Raw genomic sequence first — 24602 nt, 5'->3', positions numbered from 1 at the left:
AGAAGTCTTGTGATTTTTGGACCTGAAAAGTGTCTATTCCATTTGCAGGGTCACCAGTACACAGCTGGCAAACACCAAGGCCCGCGGCTTCAGTACTGATGAGGTAAGAGAGGCTATGTATATTCCATATACATATATCATGTTTGAACAGGTGCAAGTATTAACCACAAAGAAAGTTTCTCAGTTTCATTCTGGACTGTGAGACTGGCATGTCGTCAGTATGCTCCAAGGAGGCTTCTTCAGTCAGCTTTGAGAAGGTCCTGTACTGCAAAGCATCTAACTGAAATGACTAGCAGAAGATAACAAGATAAAAAGCTCTCCTCTAGGTTGACAGATAATAACATTATATAAAGTTCTTTTCATCACAGCACGGCAAATATGTGGAAAGTCAACGGGAATCAAACACATTTATATTCTAGCCACTTTATCTTTTTATGTTTTCCATTCTAATCACCATATTTAATTATTACTGTATTGCTAAGAGAGAAATGAGAGAGTTTTCTAAGCTGAGATTTCAATGGTATTTAATTCTTTTTTTCTGGTAGAGGATCGTTACGGCTTTAAGATTTTATGCAGAAGGCCGAGAAGAATCTAAAATTAAAACTGTTATTAGAAGCAGTTGAAAGCAGGCAGTGAACTGAAGCTGTGCCTTGCAATCTTGGCTATTGTTGTATTATTGCAGAGTCCCATAGGCAGCCCTCACGTGTACAGTACAGAGACTTCACATCCTGGCTCTTTTGATTCTTTTGTCTGCCCTCCAACCTGCGCGGCCAGGAACTTTCACTTGAGAAAGATTTATGAAGCCTCCGCTAACAGGGTCAGCCCTGTTATATCACCAGAGGGCTGCTTCTTAAAAATAATAACATCTATCCGCAGCTCTGCAGGGCGGTCTCTCTTGGCACTCGCTTTCCCTGTTTGTCTTAACAACCGGCGCACACAAAGCCCTCGGCTCGAGCGAGGGCGGCCAGCAATTCCCCTAGGCACGGTAGCCCCGTCTCCTGCTATCTGCCAGACCTGTGTCAGCCGAGATAACTCACACCTCCAAGAACCGCTCCGGGTGTCTAAAGGCTTGACTCTTGTAGCCAGTGAGGTTATACCTTTACATATTCGGAAAAGTTTGCAAATCTGCAAAATCTGTAAAAAGTCTGCAAGGCAAACTAATAAAAGCATTATAGAGGCTCTGATTATACTGAATTACGGTGCAAGACCCTTTATTTTTATGTGCTAGTCACTATTATTATTTGGGCATGTAGAGTGGTCACCCTGACTGAAAAACTCCTGTCATTTCTAACAATTAAGAGATTCTTTGCTACCATGTTAAAAGTTACTTCCAAGGCCCGTATGACCTTTACAGTGCAAGTGGCTTGGCTATTTATTGCATATATCTTTTGGATGAGGGAGAATAATGACAATTTTTTTCCACTGAAGTTATCAAATATTAAAAATAGGTAGGGAAAATTATTTTTACAGTCATTTTCCCCAAAGCAGTTCATGCTTAGAAGCTTGGACAAATCCTCAGATAATCTGTCCTACTCTGTATATTTCTTAATAATGTAAAAAGTTGAACTTGTTCCCATTCCTCCCCTCCTGCTAAAGAAAATGCTCTTAAATTTATTCTATTTATTAAGATTACATAAAGTGTTTCTTTCACAGTAAGCATTCCTAACAAGCTTAGTCCCCTGTGCTGGGAGGAGAAAGACTCTTTTCATGGATACTCAGCCAAGGGTTCCTGAGAGTTAATACTCCCACTCTTCTTCTTTGAGTGTCAAGGGATTTTTAACATCCGCAAAACAGACAGGAACTTGGTTTTATGCCTTAGGAAAAGAATGGATTTTTTTTCACCACATAATAATCTGCTGTGCAATTACCAATAAAAAAGTAATATTCTCTGCTATAAACTGAACAATGTGCAAGAAGCATTTATTGGTAATGTACTGCAAAAGGCATAAGGAATTTAAATCAAGTTCTAAAGTGAATATAGAAGTCAACAGCGTAAAGAAACCACGAGCACTATACAATGCAAATTATTTAAATGATAAATAGAAGCTTGTAATATGACAGGGTATTAAGACATCACAGACTAAATTGTTCACTTTTACAAAATACTGATGACTAGTAGATTGCATTCACTGTATCAAGTGCCATAAGGTCTAGATAGGTATAACATGTTCACATAAAAGAAGCATTAGTTTCAATCAGCTCTGTGTGGGAGCATTTCCCTTCACAAATCCAGCTGGAGGACAAGGTCTTTATTAAACTAAAGACTACTGCTTCCAAACTCTAATAAGACAGATAGAGGGAAAGAAGGTTTTGTCCCTGTCACGTCCGTTTACTGTGTATAGAAGTGGGGGTTAACTTGTCTTAAATTAGAATTTGCTGCTCTTTTTTTTCTGGCCAGTAGGAGAGTAGATCAATGAAACAAATCCTTCACAGGATGGACAATTTTAAGAGTAAGGAAACAAGTTGAATGAACACTGACCCCCACCAAAAGCTGTTATTTTGCTCAAAGAGAACATTAATGGCACTTAAATATTTCATAATAAATTCATCCTGAACACTGAGCAACTGGAAAAGTCTCTCATTCAAAAATATATGCACATGTTGCTATTGAGTCAGAACATGGCAATAGTAAAATAACATTCATTCTGTACAAAACCATAATTTTCTCTCTTTCGAGCCATTTCACACATACAAAACTTCTTATAAAACTACAAATTTTTGAATCATGCTTACCTTTACAAACAGAGTATTAGCAATTATGTATCTGCCGTCATTAACTAAAACCATTCCCAAAAACTTAATCATCAATCTGCGCAACACAAATTTTGAAAGTTGCTTTAAGGTATGTTGTTCTCCTAATCCGCGGTTAAGCTCTTCCATAGGCAGTGAAACAGCACAATATGCTTTCAAAGGGTGCATATGTTCTATGTGTCCTTGGTGGACAGACTAATTCCTGCTTAAAGCAATATGAGATAAAAGCCACCAAGTGGGAAGACTTTCCCAGGTGACTACAGGTTGGGTAGAATCACCCAAGCTAACTTGCAACTAGTTCTTTTGCGTATGGCAAACCAAAGCAGCAAAATGTTACACAAACTAATCCTGCTTTGTCAGAATAGTCTTAGAGCTTGCAATGAGCTCTGTTTTTCCATGGCTATCAGAAATAAACCAGCGAGATTAAGGACGTCCCCATGAGCAGCAGTCACTTCCACAAGAGCAATTACTACAGAACACAGCCATTCTGGAAGAGATAATGTTCTTCAGTCCCTCAGGGGAAAAAGTATTCCTTAGGTTGTTCCCTTCAGACATGAGAAAGTAGTACGATGTTCTCCCTTAAATCCAAGCATTTAAAAAAAATATATCAGAAATTCATGCTCAGGTCAAACACAGCTATATATAGTTTCCTTTAATTCTCATACTGACTCAGGATCACAGCATGGGATCAATCCAATGAAGGAGAGAATTATATTGATCATATTTTGGGTTATCTCAGTGAACTGATCTGTCTCACCTTACAGGTTATCGCACCAAAAAGTAGAGCCTAGCGATTCAGAAGTCCATGACTGTCCAAGATATGACCTGAAAATGTGACTGACAATTCACTTTGGACTGGCAAATAGAAAGCTCTGGTTCTGGTTCTAGATATCTCCATATTGAGGATATCACCAACATAATTTTAAAAAATGTTTCATATTTTGTAATTAAATACAATTAAAAAACATATTGAACATGGCATTAAAAACTGTGGCAAGAATATTATCTACTAGCATCTTTAGGCATTATTTATGGTTATATTTAATATGTACAACTCAACAGCTGTATAATTTAGTAACAGTTGAAGACGTTAATAGATACACAGAAAATCACAGGGATGCTCTCAAGTTTTCAGGACATTGACTATCAGAAGTTGTTTGTCAGTCAACAGTTGCATGACTCAATTTAAAAGATGAATTTATAAGAAGCAATACATTCTGTTACCCTAGCAGCCTCACCCCTCCTAGTGTTTGAAGTTTTTCATTTGTCTCAAGTAAACATTTTAAAATAGAAAATCCTCCATATATTTATAATGTTATGAACATATAAAAATAGCCATCCATTAAACGTGCACAGGTTCAAAAACATTTCTTCCTGCAAAGATGACTTTTCCATACTTCCTCCACTACGGTTGGACGCAAAGTACATCACAAGTCACAGTGCAGTAAGGGAAAGGCCCTCCCTCCCAAGCCAGCAGGGAAACGCTAGAGCCTCAGCACATCCCCAGTAACATTTCCGCTGACCTTTTCCACATGTAAAGGAGGCTCCAACCCAAATGACCCCCTAATTTCTCAGGCAACAGCAGCAACTGTCCTCAGTCCTTACCTTGCAACAGTTCACAGTCTCTTGCCCAAAGAAGTAAGGAAAACCAGAATCATCATCTTAAGAAATTCAGCCCTTTCTTTGCCATGCCTGTTTCTTTCTCCACCACAAGGTCAGCTATGTTTGTACTTTTTCCTTAGGTCACCTAATCTTCCAATCTGAACAATGGAAACGTTTTTCACTTTATCCATAGAGCTAGTGGAGAACTACTCGGCTATGGTCCTAATGTACCAGGCTCTCAAATAGACGACATGAATTGCAATCCTTACCAACATACACACACACACACACACTCAGCTAGAATAGAAATGTTTAAATATCAGCTTCGTGGAGTCACCTCTCAAAACAATGCTATTTCCATAGTGTTACATACCTTGATAATTAATTTTGATACCTAGAATTTTAAAATCCAGATTTTGGTACTTGCTACTGTATTGCTATAGAGTGATTACTTTTTATTTAAAATGAATATATGATTAAACATTATATAAATTGTATGTTAAACAAAATTTGAATTCTACACATGTTGTTTTAAAATGTCAGTGCCATCACCATATCTAAAACACGGCAAAATAACTATTTGCTCTAGTAATTACTCCCTACGCTATACTGTGGAATTAATGTTTCCAGCAATCAAATGATGAGTGACTTCTGAGATACTATTCTTATTTATGCTTCTTAAGTCACCTATATTCACTAAAAAAGTGTTAAATAAATTCCCCAGTCCTTCATTTCTTCAGCTTCTTAAAGATGAAAAATAATCTTATTTTATGCACCCTGTATGGAATTTATACCCTTGCAAATCATGCTCCTACAAAACCTTACCACATCGCTTCAGTCAACTAGAAAATTAAAGTTTCTGATTCACTTATTAAATGAAAACAATGAAAACCCTCTCATCTGCAAAACAAACTTATAGTCCTAAAAGCGATTCATCTTATTTCATTAAAAATATGTCTTCAATTGCCAGGGCTGTCTCATTTAATTGGAAATCTGAAATGGTAAGAAAACTTCAGATCTTTACTCTATCATATTTCCAGAATATAAATGAGGAATGAACTTCTTTAAGAAGTCAACTGTGCATTTTTACCAGAACGTTTGTGATGCTCTGAAAAAAATTAACTTCAATCATAACAGTAATAGAGGTTTACAATATTTTTTCTCAAATCTTAAAAGCAAATATATTAACAAGTAACAAAATAGGAGCATTACAACTTTGTTGCAGGTTTGTATTTAGCGCTTTCAGCAATAGAAAGTCTTTTGAATTTATCTAAAAGAATAAATTGAGTAATATTTTGTTCTACTTAATGTAGTAGTAAAAACATAAGCACTTAAACATAGATACCTTATCTGAGAACACTAGGATTCATTTTTTAAGATTTAAGCATCATTGGTGAAAAAAAAATAGCACTAATAAACAGAACACCACAAGCACATGGAAGCTGAGGGTATTTTGAATCTAAAAATTTTACCTGTTTCCCTGTCAACTCCAATACTAGTCACAGCAGCAGTCTTGCAACTCAGTAGCAGTAAAGTTGCAATCCCTCTCCAATATATTATGTCTAACTATCTGGAGACTGCCTGTGGTGATTCTCTTTTTAAATTCATTCTATATGGTAATAGTCCAATTTTGAATGGGGTTCTCCTCATTTCTCTCTCCCCTTCAATTTTTAAATATTTTTCTTATAGGGCATTACAAAAGTGTTTTGCTTTATTTTGATAGTCACACATTTGGGTTACAACACTGCAGTTAGGGGTACCGATGTGAGGAAAGACACGGGCGTTTGAGAACTCCACAGCCACAATCCCTTTTCTTTTTTTAAGTAGTACTTAATCTGGATTATAACTTCATGACTCTTCACCTCATATACAGTGAGTTACCCTGTTCAATCCTCAATAGTTTAGCAGCATTCACATACACACCAAATCAAACATGGCCAGGCCAGCTGTACTACTATCAACACAATCTGCTTTGAAAACATAGTCCTCAGATTACTATTGTTATGAAATTTTACTATCCATGTCACACCACCAGATTTATTTGGCACTTGCAGTCATGACTTGTTCTTCCGGAGGAATTCCTCTATAATTGAGCATTAGTTATTGTACCATTAAACTACAGTGTTTCCGTAAATTTTAAACAGATAACAGCACTTTCTAGCAAGTGTTTTTTTAGATACAAGTTTATTACCTAGTTACAGGGAGAAAAAAAGAAAAATTGGCTAGAAAAGGTTTTCCTTTTCTAGTTAAAAAAAAAAATAAGGTTAACAGAAAACATCCTGCCATTGCTCCCAAAGGAATATTCCCCAACTACAAAATGAGCGAAGGCCATTTCTAAGTATAAATATTTTAAAACCTAATGTAATAATAAACAGTTATCCTACATATTTTTTCTAACGTGATCTTTGGTATATTTATACTATAAGCATTGATCTTTTGTAAGTATTTTTATCTGTTTCTTTCATTTGTGGATACTGGTTTTAGGTTCAACGTTATTAACAATGGCAACAGTCCAGCGTCCTGGTAGAAATATGCAGTGGGCACAGATTGCTCCAGCTCCAGGGCTTACTCATATTTCAGATGAGGAGTGGGCCTGTGCAGTTGAACTATTATTTTTCCACGAAAAGGCCAAGAGACCGGGATGAATAGGCTCCTTTCATTATTCTCTGAAGGAAGAGGAAGACTAAAAGGTTCATGGCGAATTGTGTCCTCACATAAATGTCAGGACAAAGTAAGGCTCCCTGCAAAAACATTTTCTTTACAGTCTTGGCAAGTCTTTCCCTAAGAAATACCGCAGAATTGTGCTCATGATGTCAGACATACTTTAGTGAGTATGAAGGATTAATGTTCTGTATCTCTCTGCTGATCTGCTCACCACTATGGAAAGCCAAAAAGGCAGAAGTAAGCTTTCGGTTAGCTTTCCTTAAAGCAAGGTAGAGAACTGTCGCACCTCAGCCCTTGAGTTCAGGATGCTATTTGATCAGAAAGACTGGCACTTAGGCATCTAATGTAAACAACATTGCTTACTGAAATCTTATTTCCATACAAAATGGAAAATATATGTCAAAAGCAGAATAAATCTCTCAAGATCATTAAGAGGGCAGAGGATTTATTGTGATTTTACCCTGTAGACTGACTCAGTCAATATGGTAAAATTAGGTGTAGAATTAACAATTTCAGTTTGTATTAAGAAAAATATTCTTGAAGTGTCAGATTACAGTATTATATATAAGTATTTTACACTAATCTGTGAGCAGTATAACATCATGCTCTCTTTTACAAAATAACATATTAAATGGTCATCATACTGTAAATGTAGTATATCAACCTAGTAGCTTATAGAGAATTCACAGTTATTCACAGTTATAGATACTAAAGAAATTTAGCAGAAAAAAATTGAATTTTTACTTTAAAATAAATACAAATCTCAAAATAGCTAACAACTGTAACCTGTTTCAAAGTTTAACATAGTATTCAATTATTTAATTTTAAAATTCTTAAAAGTACTGAAAACAATTTTTAAAATAAATAAATAAAATAATCAAAGGTGAAATTCATTGCTTGCCTGGAGAATAATGCCAGGCTTACAATTAAAGTTGCTGTGGCTCGTATATGGGAATCGATAGCATACAGTTGGACTACACTGTGGCTCATTTGACCTTGTTAATATCTAGCATTCAAAGCCGCTGCCAATACAGCATTCACCTGAGTCAGACTTGGGGGCTGCAATACTTTGGTTTCAATTAGCATTCCAAAGCTCTCTTTAGAGCAAATCACAGATACAGTGAATTTCTTCCTGAACTAGACATCATTCCCTGCATTTGGATTTTAATTGACAGTACTTAGTAGCTACTCCTGTTTTCTGTTTCTTCTGGCACAGTTTAATTCTGACTTTACCTCTATTGTGCTACTTCTGAAGCACATGGCAAACACTTTCAGCGATGATACAAGTTATATAAACAATTTCTATTAAAGTTAGGAGGGGTCTTGTAATCCTTTGAAAGTTATCTCTAACTGTGCATTGCACTGTTGAGCCAGCATCTGCCATGCTGAACTTTCCTGTATCAGTGTCTGACATAACATAAAATATGCACTTTTGGGTTTTTTTTCTAAAATAAACTAGTTTTACTCAGTCATTTTCAATTTGACTTTACTTTGGATATACTGCAATCAAATTAGTCCTGACAAACTAATAAGGATTGGGCCAATGTTTCGATGTGACACCATTAAGGAAATCTATCTTGCAAGAAGGAAATTTAACAGCTGCTTCTGGAGGAAGCATCTTTATCACTGAGTCAGAGAGGAACCAACTGCTTAGCATAATTTTAAAGGCAGCTCCTCTGTCACAGGCATCATCATTCAGCTGATGTGTAAAAAACATTTATAAATATTAGCAATCATCTGGCATTTTTCAAAAGAACAGGAAAGTTAATCCTGTTTCCTGACTGAGTTCTGCCTTGCATAATTACATTCTGACTACCTAAGTTCCCCTGCAATTTCAGTTAATTACAGTATTATTCTTACTTCCTGTCCTAAAGTTATTTGGGTAGTAACCATATCCTACTAGGGTGGAAGATGAAGTAAGCTCTGTGAATTATTTTGATTAAGGTGTAAAATGTTGTGCTATCGCCTCACACAAAAGACACTACATATTGGATATTATTCCCAACTACAAAAATGTGTGAAACTTTTCAGCAATTATATTAACACTCAGTAGCGCACCTCCCAAGGGACGCTTGTATTACTCAACTTAATAGATATAAATCTATATGTAACTAAAAGATATTAATACAGCCTTTTATTGAACATAAGCAAATGAAAAATCTTAGATATCTCTAAAGAGATAAAAAATATACAAAACCCCCACCATAATATACATAGAAATATAGTCCTCTAGCACTTGCCATTGCCTTTTCCTTTATAACAGAGAGTAGAGGACAATTTTACCCAACTCATCCACTAAAAACTACTATTGCCAGTTCTTCACATTGAAAAATCATTATATTTGCTTGATAATTGTAAGCTTTTGAAGCATAACTAATTGGGAAGTGATTAGAGTATTTTCAGCAGACTAGAGAGGGCTGCCCAAACTTTATGGCAAAATTTTGCTTTAGCAGTACACAGAAATACAGGTTTTCTTAGTGCCTCATATAAAAATTCCTTTATTTTTGGTGCAAACTCTTATTTTGTAATTAACAGCAAAACTTCTGCGGGCTTCTATAGACAGGGCATTATCCCTCAACTTTGTCATGCAGTAGCCATAAATCTATCCATCATAAATTTCCTCCCTTAGCCTCAGACTACTCCTCCTAAACTCATCCTGACTCTGTGTACATTCCTCCATACTGCCCCAGTGCCTACTGTTTTCTGTCACATTCCTCTGCTCCATCCAGCCCTCCCTGCGCTCTCCCCCACATCCAGCAGTGCTTCCATATCCCGCTCACTCAGGCAGATCCATAGCATTTTCCTACCTGAATGTACCCCACTTTGCCCGCCCTAGTCTTCTCCTTCTATACAGTTATTGTTGCGATATCTAAAATCTCTCTTAGTGCTTCAACTGCTGTAGTCTAGACCCTTTCCACTACTTTAAAAATTATTTCACTCCTCCAAGATGCAGAAAAAAACCAAAGTAAATGTGTCCTATAGGCACAAAAATCAAAGCCAAAGAAAAATAATCTCAGAATTATTTCAAAACTAACACCGCAAATAAAATTCTCGAGACAGGCGATAATACTGCAAGACCTGGCAACACCGGCAACATGCAGATAAACCACCACGACATGCTTGAAAAACTACTAGTTTGACTAGCAAATCTGAACTACGTGTTTTGTCACTCCGCTCTCCCGTCCCCCCACCTGCGTGAGGAAACCGCAGCCACGAGTGGGAAGAGCAGGTGGGTGGCAGGGTCCAGAATCCCTGCCTTCCCAGGGGCTTGCAGTGATTCACCAGGGCAGCTTCCAAGTGCCACCTGGTTACTCAACCTTTAGCTGAAGGGTTTTTTCCCAGGGCCTGGCAATTTATTCTCTCCTAATGGGGAGCAGCAGGCTGTACCAGGAGCAGAGATGAACTCCCAGGACCAGGATTATACCACTTCTAGAATCACTTCTTCATGGTCACTCTCCATCCCTCTTCCTTGTTCTCTCTTTTTAACCACCCCCCTTCCCTCTCCATATGCAAAGATTCGTGACAGCAAGTATTGCATCGGGTGATACCTCCACGCTTTCTTTGCACCTTTTAATGTCTTCCCTTGTCCTGAGCACATGACACTTCCAAGCAACGTTTTGAGGATGACACTGAAACTGAAACAAGCTATTTCTACATGCTTCCAATGGCCGATCTTCAGAGGTCATGCTCCAGAGTCTATTTGTTCTCATACATGACTGGGAAGAAATGAGTAAGTCACTGAAGAAATTTGGGGTTGGACAGCCTGTGTCTTTGAGACAAGGATTTCTGGAACCTCTTTATTTTTTCTACGGAGGAAGAGACTGGACTTCTGTAATTATATGGTTATTATGTTTTCTAATGTTTACACACTGGCAGAATGGGAACACAAAAACAAGTCTACATAAGCACAATAAACGAAAAATCCTTCAAGGCTGTTTCCATTTAAAATTACAGGCCATGCCATTTAAGGGAGTTTGCAGTGCTGGAACATGCTGCAACACTGCCTGCCCAGGAGGATAACCCTGTTTAAAAGTTGTTGGGTTTTTTTTGTTGTTTTTTTTTGTTGGTTGGTTGTTCTTTTTTTTTTTTCTTTTTAAAAAAGTTTCACTCTTGACATGATTGTTTTGGAGCTCCTAAAGGAGTGGGGAGTTCACATAAATGAGTTCATCACCTCCCATGCACTGGGGCAGACTCCAGCCCTCACCCGCCTCTCCGGGGCCCTGCGGGCCATGGGAGATCTTTAGCCCAAGGAAGGAGAGAAAGATCTGGCCAGTAACAACATCTATGTGCTGGAAGGGGCCTCCTCTGCCTCACTGCTAGTCTGGTGGCAAGACCCTCTTATCCCTCATCGGCAGAGGAAAATCCCTTCCACATTAAGTACAATTATAGGCGAAAATTGGCTGCCAATTTTTGAAAATCTGTCCCTTTAAGTTTTAAGGGAGCTGGTTTCCTTTTCAATTTTAAATATATCTTACCCATATGGGAATAATACACAATCAAATCCAATATTTTTCCTACTGCCTAGCAGCTAAGTTATTTACTTGACTTTAACAAGACTTTTCTTTCCTCTTCCCAAGTTTGAGAGCAAGCACAAGCTGAGATGAGCTGTGCTGCTGTATGAACAGGCAGCCGCTTCCAACAATTTATTTGAAAAGAAGCAGATCTGTGTGTTAGGTGGGAAAGGGAGAGACTTAATGTAGGCGGGCGAAAGAGGGGAAAAAGTCAAGGTTTAAATTTTTTGTTGTCATAAATAGGCGGCTTGAAACATGGGAACAGAAAATAGGAAACTTTCAAAGACCTGACACACCTATTTCCTACTGCTGGAAAATTAAGACAGTTCCATAAGCTGCATCTCCCCTAAATTAAAAACAATGCACAAAGGGTGTTAAGTTAGCCATGCAGACATAATGGCCATTAAAAAAATCCCACTTGTATGCTGTGCAAATTTGCATTTGCAACCTGCAGCTGTTCTTAAGACACTAGATTGAAGGCAAAACAAAGAGTTTTACTTTGAAACCCTTCCCCCCACCCCCCAAACGGTAGAAATAAAAATTTAGCATGTTTACTATTTACAACTTCCTTCTCAGAAGACACAGGTAGAGCATTCATGCCTTCCAAAATGTAACCTTACACATCTGGCCAGCAAACATCTGGATATTTATCTTCACTCATCATTTCCTTCGGTAAGTCCAAAAACTGTCAGTTATTTCAGCTGAGATTCAGCCCAAGGGAGTACAAAAAAAAGTTACATCCTTCTTTTGTCCAGATTTTATAAACTGCTTTTTACCTTTTTCCCTGGGATATCAGTAAGTATAAAAATAAGCAGTCTGGATGCCTTTGACTGTGATTGTTATTCTGTGAATATGTACTTCTGTAGCCACAGAGAGCATACATATGCAATTGTATTTATTACACAGTCATATCTGCAATGCACGCAAAATATCCTACATTTTTTATTTTAAGTGCTACACATCCAGAGGAAACCACTCAAATCACAAGTAAGAATTCAGATTGACTTGTGAATAAACTATATAGCAAAACTTATGCCAATTAAACTTCAGATTTGGCATAGTCACAAAACAGGAAATGTAAGTATCAATTCACTTAAAGAAATAATAAAACAAAATTAAAAAAAAAAAAACAAACCACAAACTTCACTTGCAGAATTGTTGTAGTGAAAGCACTACCTTTGGACTGGAGGCACCAGCCTGAGGAGCTCACCTCTGAATTTGTCCCTTGCTCTGCCAATGTTCTAAGAAAGTCTCTTCGTCTGCCTGTGTCATCTTTCTCCTATTTTACAGAGGGATATAGTGAAACTCATCTCCTTTGCAAAACACTTTGAAGTTCAACTACGAAAAAACCACTCTAAGAGTCAAATGTTGTTACCAAAGATACATATTTAGCAATGGAAAATGTCAATCATTTCTGAACCTATCTAATTATGAGTTTCATTTTTTTCTTATTATTCAGTAATTTAAAGCTACTGCTGACTTTAAATTTTCCAAATCACCAGCCTGGTATCCAATCTGAAATTGCTTAGGAAAATGTTTTGGACAAGAAATAAAGAATTCAAATTATGCAATGAGTTTTTTTGAAGTCTGTTGTTTACCTGAGATTGCACTCACTTCTCCTTTGTTATTTCTTTGAACCAGCTTCATGCTTTCCAACTTAACTCTGCTTGGCGAAGATGAAGTGCTCTTAGAAGAGAGGTTAACTTAAAAATCATACCCATATTTAAAGACAAAAGAGCAAAAATGAATATTACAGCTTCTTAAAATTCTGTCATTTAGTATGAATTTATTTTATATGTGTACCATGGGCACTTCGCACACTGCCATTTGTCCCATAGGAATGCTGCAGAGCATTCATGACTCAGATTCATTTTACCCATATGTTACAAGGAAAGCTGTTAATGATATAACAAGCTTATACATGTAACTCTGCATTTCTCCACAATACTTTTATTTTTCAACTTTAAATCAAAAAATAAAATGTATGTTTAAGTACTAACACAACATTTATAATAATAAAAAAAACAAAAAAAACCAAAAAACCCCAAAATTTCACATTAGAATGAGTGGATAAGAGATCAGGAGAAGAGCAAAGCCACAAATAGTAGGAAAAACTTGAGAGCTGGCTTTGACAGGTTTGCTCATTCCTGCCTCACATCACTTCTAGGCAACAAACAACTGAGGAACAGTTCTTTTTTCTTCTTCTTTTTTTTTTTTTTTAATTTTCTTTCTTTTTTTAAACAGAAGGTAATTTCCAGGCAAAAGTGTATTAAATTAAAAGACAGTTTCGGGTGAAAAACTCCTTTTATTTTTATTTCTGCAACACACTATAGGTTACCTTACCGAAAGAAAGGTAAGATTTTATTTTTATGACTACAAACTTTTTAGGATCTCAGCATCCATATGTGTTAATAGTGACTATAATTTAAAAGAAAATAAAAGAAAACATAAAAGTATGTGAAATATATGATGCATATATAAAGCATATACTTTCCTTACACCACTGTGCTGTAAAATAAAAAAAAAAATCATACGTTTTTCTGTCTCAATTTAATAGGCCAGTTTTCAGTTGATGGAAAGCATGAACATGATGTCATTGATTTCTGAAATGATTCCTTGTGAAAACATGTCACATGCCATAGTAGTATTACAGTCTGAGAGTCTGCACTTCCCTTTTTATACTTAGCAAGAGCTTTGCCACTGCTGAACTTACAACTATAATACGGCAAGGCATTCTTAAACGACAGTGATATTTGTGATATATATTCAATAAATAGAAAGGAATTCTTCTAATTTTATTAAAAGTTACAACGGAAAATCTCACCCATGTTTTACAAGCTCACATACCCAGATTACTCTGCATTGTCTGAAGCAATGCCCCCTCCTTTTTACTGATAGTCTGCGTAATGACTGCCACTTGTCCTCATCAGAGAGGCTGAGCACGATCCTGTTCTTTTCAGAAGAAAAATTTGTAAGAGTTTCTGGAAAGTTAAAAACTAGGTAGAATCAAGAGTTCTTCTCCTGGACCCTACAAAAGCTTGCACTTCCCCATGCATACATATCAATGTGATTTGATTATTCACAATTTTTGTTTACCAGAAACAGAAATAAATTTTTTGAATACTTCAGTTCCCATTTAGCCATCAAAATAAGTAGCCCAAGGCCAACATCCAGTGCTAAAATCCAAGTGCTTTGCGGAATCCAACTATGAATACCATAATACAGCTGAGTGATTCTTATTTGGGATATGTCTCTTTCATACAGATTAATACATGAGAACATTGTAGATAACTTCTTGCAACAGGATGTTTATGTTCTATTTAGAGCATGCCTTCATTTTAAGATTAAAAAAGTAATTTTACTTTTAAAATATTTAACCTCGCTGAATTTATTCAAGTTTGACAATTACTGATTATTGGGAAAAACTAATTGAGAAATACTGTAGGTTATTTAAATATCTTTGGTTGAAAAAAAAAGAAAAGTTATGCCAAAAAAGGCAAAAAATCCGGTTAGTAATTTTTATTAAGTTACACCTTCCACCAGCATGCTATCAATTTAGACAGGGTGTGATGTGGAAAAGATTGCCATTCCGACACTCAAAAAGCATTTTTGGCAGTTTAAATACTTTAATTAAGGCAATAAAGATGCATTGAAGGAAACATACATGCAAAGAACATTGTCCAGATACAATAACATTTTGTCTGCTCCAAACACACTTTAAATGTTAATTGCCAATCTTAAAATGTATAATAAAGTATTTTAAATGGTAATGGCCTCACTAGATTTTTAGCAAGCAAGGAAAACTATTACAGACACCCAGCTTCTAGAAATCTGAGTAATATCCTGAAAGGAACAGCTTGCCGTTTGGGGGTTGGGGTGGAATGTACTTTTAGTCTTCTTTAAAAAGTCATTTTAAATTTCTTACTCATAGCAAAAAACAATACCCTTTTCAAATTTGCAAATAATCATGCACCTATTCTTTGTAAGGAGTGCACATCAGTCAGTAAAACTGAGGGTGCAATTAGCAATGCACAATCTTTTTTTCTTTCTTCTTTTTTTATTTTAGCTAATTCTGGAATGATCGATCGTACACACTTGGAAATATTTCAGACAGTCACGTAAGCTGATACCAAATACAACAGAAAAAACTTCTCTCTATGTATACATGCATAAAATACACATGTATTGATGGAAACACACCGGAAAACTGTATTTAAATTACAGAAAAATTTGGATAAAGAGCATGTGTCCTCAGAAGAAATGGAAATAACAATGATATTTCTGATATGTCCTTGGTCCTAATACTCCAGAAACGGGAGCTTTTAGCAATGTCCCGCTAAGGAGCGGAAGTATGAGCCCAAGCCCTTCAGAGCAGCCCATCTCCCCAGGAGGAGAGCAGGGTCCATATCCATGCTCCTCATCCCCCAGCCACAGAACCGCCTATGCACCCCAGGAGCCACCTTACCTTTCCCTGCAGGTAGACTGTGAAGGTGCTCCAAAGCTAAATTCTGCACAGTTTGAAAAGTAATTTCAAAAGAGTTATTTGAAATTGCAAAGTACTACACATCTTCATAGTGCCTACTAGCAAAAGCGCTGAGAGCAGGCATGCAGAGAGATAGTGTTCTGTACATTTCTTTCTCCATGCTAAAACTATACAGACTGACAAACAGAGCAATAATGACCAGGCAATTTTTACTAGCACAGCAGGAGAAAAACAACTTCTTTTTCTAACAGAAAAAGCACAAGCATCTCAATGGGCCATCTGTTTTAACAATGCCTTTTATTTCTCTAGGCCTCTGCTTCTACTTTAAAACTTAGTGACAAGAAATAGTTACCACTGCTGCTGTTTGATGAATTATATGACGTGTGCTTTTACTCTAAATCTAATTCCTTACAATCACATTTTCATATCACAAATTAAAAACTGTTGTTACATTTGGTACCTTTTATTGCCGATCTGCTGATTTCAATAGATTGGCAAACATGGAAGGGACATAAAAATGAACCTTGCCTCTCTTCAAACATCCCTCCAGCCCAGGACAAAGCCCTCTAGCAAGACAGTGTGCAAAGCTGCTGTATCAGAAACAGACTGCTGGCATCTCCAAAGTCATTGCAATTGGTTTAGGAAAGAAGTGTGTTTAAAATGGGCCTGGATCAAGTGATTTGTGTGCTACTTATTCAGGAAATAGATACTAGTGAGCATTTTTACATTTCTCTCTAATTTAGTAAGAAGCCTTTAGCTGAAGTAAATAATCTGGCTTAAAATTAGATCAAGGGAAACAAGAATATATATTCTCAGCTGGGTTTTCACTTTAAATATATGCTTCTAGCATAAGATACATATTCAAATTTTAAGACACAAACAAAAAAGGAAGAGACAGACATAGCTGGACTGCTTTCCTTGAACAAATAGTTGAACTTCCAAACATACAGTCTCTCTCTTCAATTTATGAAGTCACCTGATTAAAGGTCGTTCTATAATGTTTAGGAGGTGAATAATATATATAACAGAACTACTTCAAACTTTCTTTCAGGTAAAACCCCATAAAAATAAAATCTTCAAACTATTGCAGAAGAACTAGTTTCTCCTCTCCCACACTCACTAACTGCAAAAAGGTTCACTTCATAACTTGGATAATTCACATTTTACTGTATGTTCTGTAACACCTTAAGAAGTACAAGTGTTACGCACCATTTCATTGGTTTTCAGCAGCACACTTGGAAAAGTATGTCAAATGAACTGTTTCTCTGCACAGTGAGTTAGATGCTTTCATACTCATGTCTCCACTCAAACTAAAAAGGGATTTTTTTTTTTCCCCTGCTTAAAATGCACATGCACAGACTAGAGGGCAGCACTAGCCAAGGATATGAATGTAGGAAGACAGCTGTCTTTTTACATGGTCAACCCATATTAACTTATAGCAAACTTTCTTCTCCCACTTCATCCTAAAAGATACTGTTTTAAGTTGTTCATGCGCAATGACACTTCTATCAGATTAGTCAGGAGCATGACTGTAATCACAAAAGCCACATGTGCGATGTATCGGTTTCTTCATTACAACCTCTCGTTTAATCCACACACTGTGCACACTTCCTGGAGATCTCAGAAGAGAGTCATTTCACAAATGACTTTTGGAATTCATTTCAAACTTCAGAAAGTTTAGGTTTTACCATCTTAAAGAAAAATTTAGATGAAAAAGAACAGAGATTTTCCCCACGGCTTTGAACGTTTAGGGATATTTATTTTACATTTTCTAATGTTTTACTGTAAAAGCATGTTACAAACTTGCTTTTGTGCAAGCAGATCCAGAGCTTTTTCCCCAGTTTGTGCACTCAGGAACAACTCGGGCACTGCAGGTAGGAAAAAGATGAGATTTTACCCTCCAGACACCCATAGGTACTTCTAGTTAATGCATGTCTCTATATAGAGCCTAAAGAATGCCAATGTATTACGTAAATCCTCAAAGCAGGATCTGAGTGATACTTAAGAGGAGTATTAACCTTGTGCTGGCCCCTTTCCCAACCATTAGAAAAGACGACTAACAAGGAAAATGGAGGAATATGGTTTCTTTTTCATTTTGTACTGGGGAGCTTGCCAGATCTCTTCATGGTGGGAGTTTGAGAAAAGATAAACAGTGCTGAGAGGAGATGGAATTATCACCTGAATTTTTGGTATAAAAATTGTGTCATAATAGTGTCAGCTCACGCTTTCATGAATACATATTTCATTATATTTAAAAGATACACTGTCTCTGGCATCATCAAAAAAATTTTAAAAAGATTGCTTTTATACTCATATCAAGGCCTAATTCATGACAACCATAGAGATCCACCTCTGCCAGTATCCTGTGGCAAAGAAAAGCAATTACCAGGTATCTACAGAAAACCTACAAGAATCATGGCAAGTGTATAGTGAATTTTCTCCTGATACCTTTCTATCATCCAAAAATAAGCCACTTATGTCTTCTTGGACTATATGTTGAACACAGACCATGGAGTTTAATTCCTCACCTATAGCAATGAACCATGTCCTACCCTTCGCTACATCATATTCCCACTCTGGAGCATGTCCTACAGCAGTTCTAAAGAGCCAAAAATCCATGGCCCATCACTTTGTCTGCTGTCCAACCTGTTGTTGGATTTGTTATTACCATCATTCTTAATAACCTCTGGCATTTCACATATTTAGAAAATCTATTCACCTGTAAACAACTTTTGGATATTCAAGAATTAAAATTAAGTAAAAACTCTCTAGTGGATTTCCTCTTATTTCCATCTTCTGAGCTCTTCAGGTTATGGAGATTTTTCAGAAAGTCACTTATTATCTCTCAGCTTCTAAAGTAAAACAGGAAGGGGCTTGTGATATCTGCGTGTGCCACAATAAATTTAACAGACTAAATGAGTCAACCTCACCTCATATCAGGACATTATTTTTGCCAGTATACAAAAAAATCAGTTTTTCAAACAACAGGAACTTATTATGAACAATAACAACCTGAAAACAATACAAGCAGTCTCCTATAATTTTATGGGACCCTAGACCACTCCATGTCAGGAAGCCTCATTGCAGCAGTTCAGGTGAACTTTTTCAACCAAAATATGCATTTAAAATGTTAGAAGGAATGGCAACATTTTGGTTTGATAAGATTGATTGTGGTCTTCTACAAATTCAGTGTCCACTCAGAAGATTAAATGACACATGGTAAAGGAGCACCTCTTATTTCTGAAAAGTAAGAGACAGGTAAAAGATATAGTTATAAAAACAAGCATACAGAAATAACAAATTATGTAGTTTATTTACAGTGGACTTGGAAAGCAGGGAATGAATCATAATCACATGAACTCTCTATTTTCAATTCATGTTATGCTGTCTACAGGTATTAGATTAGAATCAATCAGAAGACAGAACAAAAATATGACAACCAGCTATTGCTTTTGCTATTTTTGTGAGGCAAGCAGACTCAGTGTTTTAATATCCTGCTCTCCCAAGTCTGTTTAAAAAATAAGAAAAAACAACTGACAGAATGGCAAAAAATGTTTTCTCTAAAATTCATAAGAAGAGAATATTTTTCTCTTAATCACTGGGTATCAATTCCCTCTGCAATCAACACAAGCTGTGACAAGAAAAAGAGCAGAGCTTCATTCAGTCACTTGACAGTTCCCAAAGTCTTCTATCTTCCACTGGGGTGGAATTAAATTTGTTTCATGCTGGATAATCAATATGGTACTGAATTTCTAGTCAGGTAAACAGTAGCATTTTTCCTCATACAAGGACAAGCCTAAAAAAACCACTACCACCCAACCTTCTCCCTCTGCCCCGCAGACGGAGCCTTTGCCACGTAAAAGAACATTGTCATTTACTGTATTTCTAGGGGAATACAGATTTTCCTGGAAAGAAAACCTTGTGTCTCTATGTTCCCAGTAACAAAAGTCAGACATCATTTTATTATAATGAATTTCCCATAAATCTGAAATCCTTTAAATCCAAAATTATTTCCATATACTATCAATTCTTAATATAAAATCTACTTAACAAGTCCATTCTAATATACTGACTTCAGACAAGTACATTATAAAATGCAGATGAAAGGAGCACTTCAAAGGCAGGAATGGGTCAGATAAATAAAGATAGCACAATCATATGATTCCAATACACCCTCCAAAGATGAGCAGTAAATGTAGATGCTGAAGAGACTTCGAGGCCTGTTTTCTTTTCCTTTAACAAGCTTGCAAGCTCAAACTCATCTCCTGATTCAACAGTAAACGTAGTATTGCACTGGTGTCCAAAGTGATAACATATTAGGATTATTATTGCAGACTACGTATATAATTAGCAGAAAGAATAGGACTAGGTTTTACTGTTGCCCATTCCGGTCATTTTAATGGCACGAATCTTGAGATACTACCTGCCCCAATTTATCCACTCTGGTTCCTTATAAAAGAATAAGTTACCTGCCTGTGCACTACTGACCCAGAAAATCCTCTCTGCTCTCTCTGAAGTCTCCAGTTATCTCACAGATTCTGTGCTAGCAAGTCTGGCTTATGTTGCTTATGTCCTTGACCACTGGGCAGGACCACATGTCCTGCCCCGTGGCTAAGCTGACCCCATGACTACTGAATTGAGTTGAATTGTTTAAGAAAGAAACCCAGCACAACCCTGTTTTTTAACATGGACTATTTCAGTGATCTTATGCACATAGTCTCCATGCAGGAGGTTTTTTTCAGAACAGGGTGGGTGGTGAACTGCAGCATGGTATAGGAAAGAGTGGCCAGAAACTTCTGAAGTCAGCTCTGCTGCTGAAGAAATTGTTCTATGAAAATGTAACAAAAGAGGCTTACTGGGAGAAGAGGCAGAAGCAATGTAAGTCATGGCTAAGAGAAACCCCCTTTTTTAAAAATTCCACAAAACAGGAGATGAAAAGTTCACAAAGCTTCCAATTCTTGGAAATCTTAGAAAGAAAACCTCCTCAACATCCTCAGTTGAGATATTTTGCCACAAATCTGAGGCACGGCCTTTTGAGGGACAAAGCTGAAATGTGTTTTAAGGGTCTTTCCTTTGTCCTCTGACCCTTCAGAAGCTGGCCCTGGCCAAAAGGTCAGTCCTGTGAGAAGCTCAGAGACTATTGCTCCAGAATACGCCTGGTGTAGTAGAAGGCTTATTTCTCATCCGCCATAAATAAACTCAGAATTATTAAGAGACATACCATTAACTCAAAATTTTATGTAGCAGCTGGGGAATCTGCCGAGGATATACTTATCAGTTGAGGTCTATTTTACGAACTCTGCACATAACTCAAACCATCAGCTCATATTGGCTCAGCCTTTCGCTGACAGGGACCATGTCACGTATCCCACAGGGCGGCTGGAAGCCGCCAGCGGACAATGGGGGCGAGCGGCTGACACGGGCCGCCGCGGCCCTGGCAGAACAATGCAGCTGCTGCGGAGGTTGGCCCCGCTGAAGGAAACTCGCTTCTCCCAGGTTGTCTGAGGGGAGGGACACTGAAGCAATGGAAATTCCCCAGCAGTAAAGGAGAACAAAAGAAGAGGTGTTGGAAGCTGCCGTTAAAAAGAGACAGGCTCTCTAAACCTGCTGGCTGCCAGACTCGGACAGCTTCTTCCAGGGCCTGAAAGAGGAGAGGAGGGTCCCCTGGCTGACAGAAAACCACACTGCTCTGCAGGACGCAGCCCACCGGGAAGCATAGATTAAAAACTACTCCTTTCCACAGAGGAAAGGAGTTCTACCGTTCCCCGCTGTTCCCCACTGGGGCGTGGGGTTGAGAGCGCAGCCCCTGCCGAGGGCCCTGCTCAGCCCAGGGGTGTCCTGGGGCTCAGTGGAGCCCCCCGTGCCCAAGTCGGCCACGAAACCCCCCGCTGCCCGGCAGCCGGGACCTGGGCTCTGCACGAGCCCATGTCTCTTGTTTTTACATGGATCTGGAAGTCTCTAGATTTCCTCCCCTGATTAAAAGGTGTGGCTGCTGAAGAAACTAGTTTACAGAGTCTCCAAATTCCTCACTGCCGCTGTCATATGTCTGCAACAGGAGCCTCTGCGAGGCCAGGGCGTGGGGAGGGCTGGGCTGCACCACGGCTAGGGCTCGGCACTGCTCTGGGGCCGCCGAATCCCCCTTGCTAGCGGGAGTAACTCTGCAAGGACTCCGCACCTGGAGAGGAAACTTGAGGAGTAATCCATATATGCTAGATTAAAATATCTGGTAAAAACCCTTCAAACCCACACATATCCTTCCCTGAAAAAAATTAAAATAAAACCTGTGATTTTACAGCTTACTTTCCCTGATAGTACGGCCATAACGGGTGTTTTTACTGAAACAAAGGGAAAAGTTACATTGATTTATAAATTCATTAAAACGCCAGGAGAAAAAGCAGTGGTTAACTAAGTACTCCCATTGACTGCCTTGGCTTTTGGATCAGGCCCAGAAGAATGCTGGAATAAGTGGTGAAACATTTTATTTTCTAAATTTTTAGTGGCTACTGCAAACAATGGAAAATACAAGCACATACTTAGAATAACTCTATCCTTCGCAAAATGAGATCACACCTAAAAATACTTCCTCTTGTTGCTGTATAACTTCAGTTTATGATAATAGCTATTACACACATATAGTGAAGAGGAAAAAATAGCTTCCAAAGTGCTGGGTAAAAACTTGATATTGTATAGTAGAGTTTCTGCTACAGAAGAAACTTGAAAATCTGTAATGATTCAGACTATTTATTCAAATAGCAGAACAGACAATCCAATTATTGCATGGATAACGTGAAATAAGGTAGTAAAAAGCCAGGGCTTTGAGTTATGAAATTATTGCTTGGAGAGAGGAAAAGCTAGATGATGATGATTCTTTGTATCAAAAGTATATCAAATATTAAGAAACAACTGCAAAATGTATCTGAATTTTAGTTTCCCAGTTTGAAACAATTAGTGCTATTATTTACATCCCCACACATAAGCCCACACAGCTTGAATTTCCTGGGATATACATGTGCTATTAATTTTTAACTTCACTCTAGGATCCAAGCCTGAATCACCAGGCCCTGTCACTTTCAAGCGCAAGGGTGTGTTTTGTCCACTTGTACCAGAGACTGTTCCAGTGCCCTGACTTCTCAAAGTGCAGAGGTATTTTTCAGGAGTTTACATTTTACTTTTTAAAAGCATCTCCTACACTTAAATTTCCTCAGCAACTTCCGAAGCAGCCGACTTTCACAGCTGTGTTGCCGCGCTACAGATTTCATCATTGCTTGACCAGAGAAAAGAGTGTTGGTTGAGTTAAAATCACCATTTAGAGTGATTTTCTCTAACATTGTATCAGTTCCCTGCTGAGTAGCACAGACCTAACAGCAAACAATATTTCTGTAACCTGAAGAAGAGTAAATTAACATTTACGGAACAGCTCAGCACTGACCTTCTTAAGACAAGAGCGGCGTTTTGTTATGCAGTTTCCTCAAATTCATTACATATAGACAGAATTGGTTTGGATTTTAATTCTAAAACTGTTGGAGGGATTAATTTCAAAGTGTGCAATCCCAATGTTCCTCTCAAAATATAGAAAAACAGACAAGCGTAAATGCAAAGTTGCTGCAGGAACAGAAATACGTGCAATTGCTTTAGAGAGCACAGAGCTGACCCTGCTCCCTTCTCTGCCAGTGGGAATTTTACACTGACTCCAGTGAAAGCACAGCCAGGCTAGTGATTTTCTAACACTTGAAGGCAATTATTTTTATTTTAAAATGCAGGAATAGCCTCCCACTCTGGTCCAGATCTCAGCCTGAGGCTGTAGCCCTGCCAGCACTGTTAATGTCATTGTTTGCGAAGCGTATTCCCAGTCTCGCGTACACCCACGCAGGGCTCCCGGCTGCGATGTCCCCCCGGCCGCATTGTTCCCGCTCCCCCCACTTCCTCACCTCCCGCCCCGTCCCCCCGCCAGCCCCAGCCCCCCGCACCATTGTTGTCCCCCTGCACCCACCCTGCATTGTTCTCGCCCCCGCCCGCTTGCCATCCCCGCCCGGGAGGGACCCTTCCTCCTTCCCAATCCCCGCAGCAGCTCAGGCTCCTTTCTTACCTACTTCCATATATTCCGCTGACCTATTGGCATCAAGACATTTTCCCGTTCTGAAAGCGCATTACACAAACTATCGTTACTAGATCCCACAGCTTTTGCGAGCTGTGGGCGCTCTGCCTTGAGAAGCCCAGCGCGAAGTCTCTTAAACAACAAGAAGATTCTTATTTCATTGCTACGGACTTTAGATCAGGCCCAAAATCAGAACTGATAGGAAGTGTTACTCCATTTTCAGATAGGATATAAAAGGCTAGAGCAAAAATATATTGTCACTACGGAACAGAAATATGTAACGAGGCAGATACATAGGGATCATTATTATTACATCTTCGTAATACATATGTACAGAAATGACTGTCATGATTCACATGGGCTCCATTCTCACAATAAATAAAAGTTAAATCCTTTCTAAACTCTGTTTTTTCTCTTCCATGTATAAAAGCAAGTAGGCTTAAAAATGTACTTCTAAAAAAAAAAACCAAGGCAAGGCTCGCATTTATGTAGTCAA

General features: G+C 38.0%; 1 protein-coding gene across 1 annotated transcript in view; it reads right to left on the bottom strand.

The window, feature by feature from the left end:
• Nucleotides 1–24602, bottom strand: part of AGMO (alkylglycerol monooxygenase) — a 197430-nt gene that overhangs the window by 151769 nt on the left and 21059 nt on the right. The window lies entirely within an intron of this gene.

Source organism: Calonectris borealis, chromosome 2, assembly GCF_964195595.1.
Source record: "Calonectris borealis chromosome 2, bCalBor7.hap1.2, whole genome shotgun sequence".
In the NCBI taxonomy this organism is placed as follows: Eukaryota; Metazoa; Chordata; class Aves; order Procellariiformes; family Procellariidae; genus Calonectris; species Calonectris borealis.
This window is presented reverse-complemented; position numbering and strand designations above follow the sequence as displayed.